The 8,466-nt window shown below is 42.1% G+C and overlaps 1 pseudogene; it reads right to left on the reverse strand.

Annotated features, from left to right (window-relative positions):
• Positions 1-289: 289 nt before the first annotated feature.
• On the reverse strand, positions 290-2,813 carry LOC136460982 (uncharacterized; annotated as a pseudogene).
• Positions 2,814-8,466: the final 5,653 nt, after the last annotated feature.

Consider the following 8,466-nt stretch of genomic DNA (forward strand, 5'->3'; position numbering starts at 1 on the left):
TTGATAACATGGTGACATAGACTAGATCACTGGAATTTCATTGTCAATTCAGTCACTGCAGTTACATATCATAGCTTAGGCCATTAGTTCTTTGACCATCAGTCACTGCAGTTACATACCATAGTTTAGGCCATTCCTTCTACCACCCTACTGTTTGCATTGCAAATGATCTATATATCTATGATCACTGCACAAAAGGCAAGCTTAGCTTGCTTGACAATAGGCAGCCATTGCTGCTGTATAAAAGAAACAGTAGCTTGCTACACAAAAGTAAGACACCACACTGTCTTCACTTCTCTCCATTTGTCCCTTTCTTGGACTTGGATTTGGCCTTGGCTGCCTTCTTCTTCTCTGCAGGTACCCTGCTGGCCCTCACAATCTTGGATGCTGTTGTAAGTGGCATGTGTCTTGCTGGTGGGAGATTGGAGCTGATGTAGGCACAATCTGGAATAGGTTGCCTCACTGTAGTTTGCCTCACAGCTTGGGCAGCCTACAACAATGGGATCCAATTATTAGTCTTACAAAGGAGAAAAAAATAGTGCTAGGAGCTGGGAAGAAGGTGTTGCCTCATCTTGCAGTTGTGACACCATTGGGTTCTCCAAAGTTGACATAAGTGGTTGTGTTACACTTTCTTGCAGGTTCATCTTCTAAAGAAAGTTACAAATGAGTTTCATATAATGTCATCCAATTAAGCATTTGGTTGGTTTTGCACAAACCTGGACAGTGGCAGGTTGTTGGCTGGAATGTTGATCTGGCACAGATGGACTAGCTTTCTTCCTTGATTTTTTCACCGCTGGTTCTCCTGCTTTCTTTCTCTCACAGGTTGCTGAGTTGTGCCCAGGTTCTCCACAGTGACTACAATGCATGGTTACTCCATGTTTGGTTAGTCTTGGCCCATTTGGTCCACCAACTTCATGTGCTGCTTTCCTTCTAGCTTTAGGTGGCCTTCCAACCCTTTTTTCATACACAGGTGGTTGAACTTGTGGGCCACCAACCTTTTCCCAAGTGGACTTGTCATTGCATGGGTGAATGTAGCATCCATATGCCTTCTTAAAAGCTTCAGTAGAGTAACACCAGGGCAAGCACTGACTCCTCAGGTATCCTCTCATGCCTCAGGCAAGAAATTGCATGACTGCAGGGTATACCTGTCAAGCTCCACCTCTTGCAATCGCAATGCCTTCCTCCAATGTCTACATTAAATTGCCACTCCCTGTCATGAACCTCAAATACACCACTCCCACTTGGTATTACATAGCATGTGTTGGCCATCTCTGCATGTCTTGCCAATTTCTTCCTGATCTTTGGACATATCAGCATCCCTCCCCATTTCTCTTGCACTTCTTTTTGTTTGTTGTAGTGCCTGGCCATGAGCTGTCCCTTGATCCTTTGCAGCATGCTTAAGATAGGAAGTTCTCTAGCTTCTAAAATGTACCTGTTAAACACTTCACAGGTATTGTTCAGCAAAATATCACATTTTAGGTACTCACTAAAAAATGCCCTAACCCAAGTGTTTGGGGCCATTTTCTCTAACCAAGCATGGGCATCTTTGTTGAGTAGTTTCATTTTGTCCATCTCTTGATTCCATCTTGGCACTGTACTTGCCCTTGCACAAGCCCAAAGCTGATTCTTCAGGTTTTCCCCTTTGAACTGCCCCTGGAAGTTGGAGTAGAGGTGCCTAACACAAAACCTATGTTCAGAGTCAGGAAAGGTTTGCTGAACAGCAGGGATTAAACCTTTCTGTTTATCTGTCATGATGGTCCAAGGTGTAGTATTTTCTATTCCTAGATCTTCTTTCAAGTGCTCTAGGAACCACTTCCAAGAAGCAAGACACTCCACCTCAACCACTGCCATTGCAACAGGAAATATACAATCATTAGGATCTATTCCTACAGCAGTTAGCAACTGACCCCCAAATTTAGTCTTGATGTGGCAACCATCAAGACATATAACAGGTCTGCATCCACTTAAAAATCCCCTCTTGCATGCATCCAATGAGAAATACAATGAACTGAAACAACCATCAAGCAATTTCAAATACAAAGTGCTTCCTGGATTTGTCTTCCTAAGTTCCTGCCCATAGTCCCACAACTCAGTGTACTGCTGCACTTCATCTCCATATATCAAGTTCCAAGCCAGTCTTCTAGCTCTAGATAATTTGTTCCTGGATGGGGTCAAATTTAACTCCAGCTGCACTGTCTTTGCAAAATTTGACAAACTCATCTTCTCATCAGCTCTGAACCTCTCTACATATTTGTTGGCAAGCCATTTTGCAGTACACCTTTTCAATACCCATTTTTTCTGACATGTGTGAGTCCCAACATAAGTCTTGATGACAAAACAGTCCACCCTTTTGTCTTCTGAAGCATACAAGTACCATGGACATTCTTCATCACAATGAGCTTTGATTCTAGTCCTATCATTCTTGGGCATCTTTATCTCCACTCTATTCTTGATACTATATTCAGTAATTGCCTTTCTAAGCATCTCTACTGAATCAAACTTCATGCCAACTTTGAAAATTGGGTTCTGCAAATCTTCAGGTCTGAAACTTCTCATGTTCTGCCCAGCCCTACCCTCTTCACCAGATTCTGGTAGCTCTAATTCTTCTTCATCAGAGTCCAACTCATCCCATTCTTTGCCTACTGGTTCATTGTCTACTGGGCCAAATCTTTTCCTCCCTGCTCTGACCATTATCCCCTTTGCAGCACCCTCATCAACCACACCTTCATCAACATCATCACAAAAAAGGTCATCATCATCATCTCGAACTGCATAGTCACTGTCAACAAAATCAACATCTGAACTGCATTCACTGTCATCACCATCAGCACATTCTGTCCTAGCAGGGGCAGGCACCTTTGAAGGACTAATCACTTTGGGTAAGGTTGCAATTGGGATTGTACACAATGTCCTCCCAGTTGTTGCCATCAACAGTATTGTAATGGTCCATATAAAGCACATAATTCTTGACCTTAAATGCAACTTGCTTCATTATCTGTGCTTCTTTATCTGATGCAATCAAACGCAAACCGGTTGACAAGTCCTGCTCAGGCAACAACCACCACACTGGAACACCCAGATCATAACCTAGCACCACTGATATCTCATCTACTGCATTAAAAGACCAGTACTGCACTTTGATATTGTCGAACCAATCGACCTTGCCATCGAGGTACACTCGATCAACACCAGACCCACAGAAAAATCCATTATGATGCACTTCCACAGAAAACTCTTCATCGTCAGGCCCTAAAGAACGAAAAACAACCCTAAAATTAAGCACCGAATCGGAGCATATCAAGCAAGCCTACCAGACCAACTACTACGCCTCCAAATTGATCTGGCACAGATAGCATTGAGTATAGGATACAGCTCTAGGGCACTTACCATAGGTTGGAGCCAGCTCCCCTTTCAATCGTCGACGCCCTGCCATGGTGCCGCCGCGCCGCAATTTGTGCGGCCGGGCGGCACCCACCGCGGAGCTCGTTGACACCGACGTTGGTGGGGCCGCGAGTTCGCCGCAGCCCCGGCCCGCCCTCGTGATCTCTCCCTGCCCGCGAGTTCGCCGCCGCCCCGGCCCGCCCTTGCCTTCTCTCGGCTGACAGAGATTGGGGGAGAGGGTGGCTGCAGCTGAAAGTAAGGAAGACAACGTTCGCGGGGGGGGGGGGGGGGGGGTTGAAAAAATGCGATGACCTCGCCCTTCATGTGCCACTCTGGCACGGCCACGTCGGATTATGTGGCTGACGTGGCTGCATCTGGACCATGCGTGTGCCGCGGAAATAGATCAGGACCTAGATAGTTGGTTTAATAGTTTGAGGACGTAGATGGGAAGAAGCCAATAGTTTGAGGACCTATAGTGCATTTTACTCCATATATAATAAGTAAACCCAAGGTGCTCAAGCCCACGTCGAGATCGGCCTCAAGCCCACGTCGAGATCGGCCTTGAACATAGGCATTGGACCATCGGAGTTTGTATATAGTTTACCATTTACCGTCCGCGCATATATAGCTAGGACTGGACGTATTTGAACCGGAGTATAGAGTCGCAGACACAAACAAGCTTATTCTGCACCTCTGGAACTCGTACATCACAGCGCAGCCGGCAATATTCTCGTGTCCCTGAAGCAAGTGCCCATGGTGTGAGCAAAGTAGGCTGGAGCTGGATAGGCCGGTAATAGTGCGCAACACGTCCAAGTGTGCTGGAAACACAGCAAGAGATTGCTGGGATGCATTCGTATTCACATTAATTTATACGAATGGTGTGAGCAAAAAAGGTTATAAAACTTACAACCAAATACTCCTATGTCCTATGAACCAAGAAAGTCCGAAGTTTTCCTATGTAGCCATTACGGTGGAAAACCCGTCTGCTCGTTATCAGCCCACAAGGTGACTAAAACACTACCATTTTCTTTCAATGGTACTTTCCATGTCGCAAAATAAGTGCACATTATACCTGTCAATGAGTTAAACTCTTTTAAATTTAACTAGTTACTCATCCGGTGAGCTCATCGACAGGTATAATGTGCATTTACACGTGGATCTGGTCTTCGTGTGAGCTCCAAGTGAAGTATGGTTCGTATCGGACGCGGAGCAGGGATCAAGATTTGGTATCACTAGGTAGATGATGGTTTTATAGTCTTTTTTAGGTGTAAAGATATTTAGCCAAACTTAAAAGGTTTCGACTCGGTGGAAAGTTTCATAGCATTGTTCCAAAAACGTAGAATGCAATGAAATGGGGACGAAACCATCAATCTCAATACACGGTTTTATTCTTTTGTTTCATAGACATTTAATTGAGTTGAGAGAGTTTCGCTCCATAAAACTCACTTGTTCTCTCTTTTATTTAAAAGTTGTCACGCAATCAACAACTTTGTATAATAGCATATTAAATGTAAATGAAGCTCCCATAGAGAATAGCCTAAGTTCACGAAAATTTTTGTTTGGACCTCTGGCAGCGGGTCAGGTAAGATGTGGATAAAACATTTACCTGCCCACAAGTATACCTACCTCCCATAGAGAATAGCCTCCGTATCATCGCTAGACACGAATTTTCTAACTTGTATGAGCAAATGGGGTACAGAAGCGCGATGACAATTTGAAAAGTAAAAAAGGGAGACGAAAGAAGGGTAATTTAAAAAGTAAAAAAAATGGATCGGAAGAAACGCTTCGCTCTTTAATATTAGATAGGGATAGAGAATTTTTTCTTTTCATTTCATTTGTCTTGTTCTTTTTTTATTTTATTTCCCTTATCTATTTATATCATTGAATATTTTTTGTTTCTTCTTGTTTCTATTTTTCCTTTTTTCTTTTCTTTTTTTTATTATTTTCTCTTTTTTTATTTCATTATCTTTTCTATCTATGTCTTTTTACCATTATGTTTTTATTTTTCTCTGTTTTATTTTAATAGCAAACGTGTCTGTGCATTGCCCAATACATATTAGAATTGGACTCCATATCATTGCTAAACGCGAGTTGTTCCAACTTTAATGAGCACAGTCTATTAGTCTGGGTCGCGTACATGGTCCAATGCATCTTAGAATCAGACTTCGTATCACGCTAGACTCGAACTATTCTAACTTGTATGTGCATGGGTTATATAAGTCTGGACAAAAAAACTCTCCATTGGCCAGATAGTTAGAGGGAGGTGGACGAAGAAAATGGTGGAGAGAAATTTTGGCTTTTTAATATTAGGTATAGATATATAGATATAGATTTCTTCTTGTTTCTATTCACTGCTTTTACTTTAAATGTCTTCTAAAAAAATAATGTATTGAACTATTTCTTCTATAATTAATAAGACTATTCTCAATGTATTCGTGAGGTGTATATTATATCTATTGTAGTATTTAATGAGATGTTCCATAATATATACTATTTTTTTCCAAAATATTCATGTTCCATACATATTGTATTTTGCAATGTTGGTATAGTACCTACGAGATATTCCATGTTGTATTTTTTGGTGATTCACTTAGTATCAATGAGATATTTTGTGACGTATTTTAGATTGTTCTTATAGTGATCTTAAGATATTCCATGATGTAATCTGGATTGTTTTTCATAGTATTCATATCCACACATTGGGATGTTCTTATAATACTAAAAGCATCTAGGTCCCTATTTGAGTTTCAGTAATTAATGGCAACACTTGTGGAATAACATTTCATGTGACACGTGAAGATTAATAATATAGTCCACAAGGGTGCTTTGAGCCAACAAAAATTTCATGGCATGAATGCATTGAGATGAGCTCAAGACAAAGGTATAAGATATGATTTATGTTTAGCCAGCCATGAGGTGATTATGGAGTATTAAATATGCCCAAATTGTTAGGCTAAATGGTCGTACTACTAAGAGAGAAAAATTATATTGTTTAATTTAATAGTTATCTAGTGCCAATTGCGATATCATTCTTTGCATTGTATATAGATTCAAATACTGTAGAAGCTTCAAATAAAAAGATTAAGATCAAGGAGATGAAATTAAATTCCAAAAAATAGTTGGAAAAATTAAGAGAGAGAGAGAGAGAGAGAGAGAGAGAGAGAGAGAGAGAGAGAGAGAGAGAGATTCACCTCTTAAACGTATTTTACAACATTTTGCACATATAAACACTAGGTCAAACCGGCATGAATGCAGCAAATCTTTTATAATGTACGTATTGTAAAAGTTTTTATAAAATCATATTTGTGCGCTCCAAATTAACAAATAAATAAATCTTAATTCATTTGTGTTTTCTATTCACAATACATCGAATTTTGGGGTGTAACAATATGCAAGAGTATCTAGCAAATAATGATAAGAGTCTTGGCTCCCCTGTAAAGCTTCCAAAAGCTCCTGTAAAAATTGTGGTGCCGTTTTGGGCAATTCTCAATACCCCCCCCCCCCCCCTTCTGACCTTAAAAAAAAAGATAAGAGTGCTGGTATGGTGGAGTATGTTCAAGTATAGTTTGTTAAAAATTATCCATCTCTGACATGAGCTTAGTTCAGGTCAAACTTTACAATAAGTATACACATTTTATGCGTTTCATAGGAGTAGGGAAAGTAATGGACCCATGTTGCACTCAGCTTACTAGTTTTAAAAAGGGCTACTTATTTAGCGATTGTTCTAAAATAATTATGCTTCGGTATTTTGAAGCAACGTCTTGTGGTGCCTGGAAATTACTTGAGGTAGACAATGGCTATTTTGTATGTATTTCATTGTTATGCAAGTATCAGCCATTTGATCATTGCATAATGTTAGTTTCTATACATGAATGATAAATTACAAATGTACTTTGCCGGAAAACTCAAGCAGCAAGGTCAGCAACACGCAACCAAACGATGATAAAAGAACCCAACGTGCTGGAGTGGCAAGCTGGGTCACGCTGGAATTGGTGAACTTGGCAGGCCAGCTTACCAAGACTGACGTGGCTGACGTGGTCCGCCCGGAGTCACTGGCAGAACCAGGGGGGCAGCAACCCCCCCCCCCCCCCCCCCCCCCCAACACACACCCACACACCCACACCCCAAACACACACACAAGGTGAAACAATTTTATTACCCTATAAAAAAATCAATTGAATAGCAAAAAAATATTACTTCACCTAATTTTGTGTTTTTTCGCTACGAATACTAAATACATATATAAAAACATTGAAAATCTATTGAGACATAATCTTGATATATATTCTTGTCATATTTACGAGGTGTCATATATTGTTCGGCCCCACTTAATAAAAAGTTCTGGTTCCGCCACTGTCCGGAGTTCCAGATTGGTGTCCGATTTGAAGAGATTTTTTTACAACAAGTAATGCTAGTGTGCCTTTCTCAAGCGGTTGGTGCATATGTATAGGAAGGAGAACTCCATACGCCCACATCAACTAGCAATATAGTACTAAGATAACGTTTGGTTGGGAGACAAGGTGGGGTAAGATGGTCATGTCTCTGTTTTGCAGGATGGGGCGACACCATTTTCTGTTTGGTTGAGAAGGGATGTGAATCCATTTTCTATTTCGTTCGAAGACATCAGAAGCAGGATCAACTACTGACAGAGGTGGGGCCCATTTGTCATTTTTAATTTCTTTCTTTCTTCCCCCTCTCCTTACCTCTTCCGTCCGCTGCCATATCTACCTCGGGACACGCCTCCTCTGCTCCCGACCCCCCCCCACGTCCTCCACCGATGAGCTCCTTGCTGCTCCTTTGCCCTGCACCCCCCGCCTCCTCCACCGGAGCTCATCGGGGCTGAGCATGGCATCACGCGACTCGCTGGGGCCAGGCACGATGGTGCGGAGCAAGGCCGCAGGCAGAGCTCATCGGGGCTAGGCATGGCCACACGCGGCGGGGCCAATGCAAGGGCGGAGACACGCGATAAGGCCGGGTGCAGCTCGTCGGGCCAATGATGGAGCCCCTGCCGCCCACCCTCTCTCCTCTCCCTTCTCCCCTACGTCACACGTAGAGCTCATGTCCCAGGTGGGACACCCCATTCCA

Source organism: Miscanthus floridulus, chromosome 6 (assembly GCF_019320115.1).
Source record: "Miscanthus floridulus cultivar M001 chromosome 6, ASM1932011v1, whole genome shotgun sequence".
Taxonomy (NCBI): Eukaryota; Viridiplantae; Streptophyta; class Magnoliopsida; order Poales; family Poaceae; genus Miscanthus; species Miscanthus floridulus.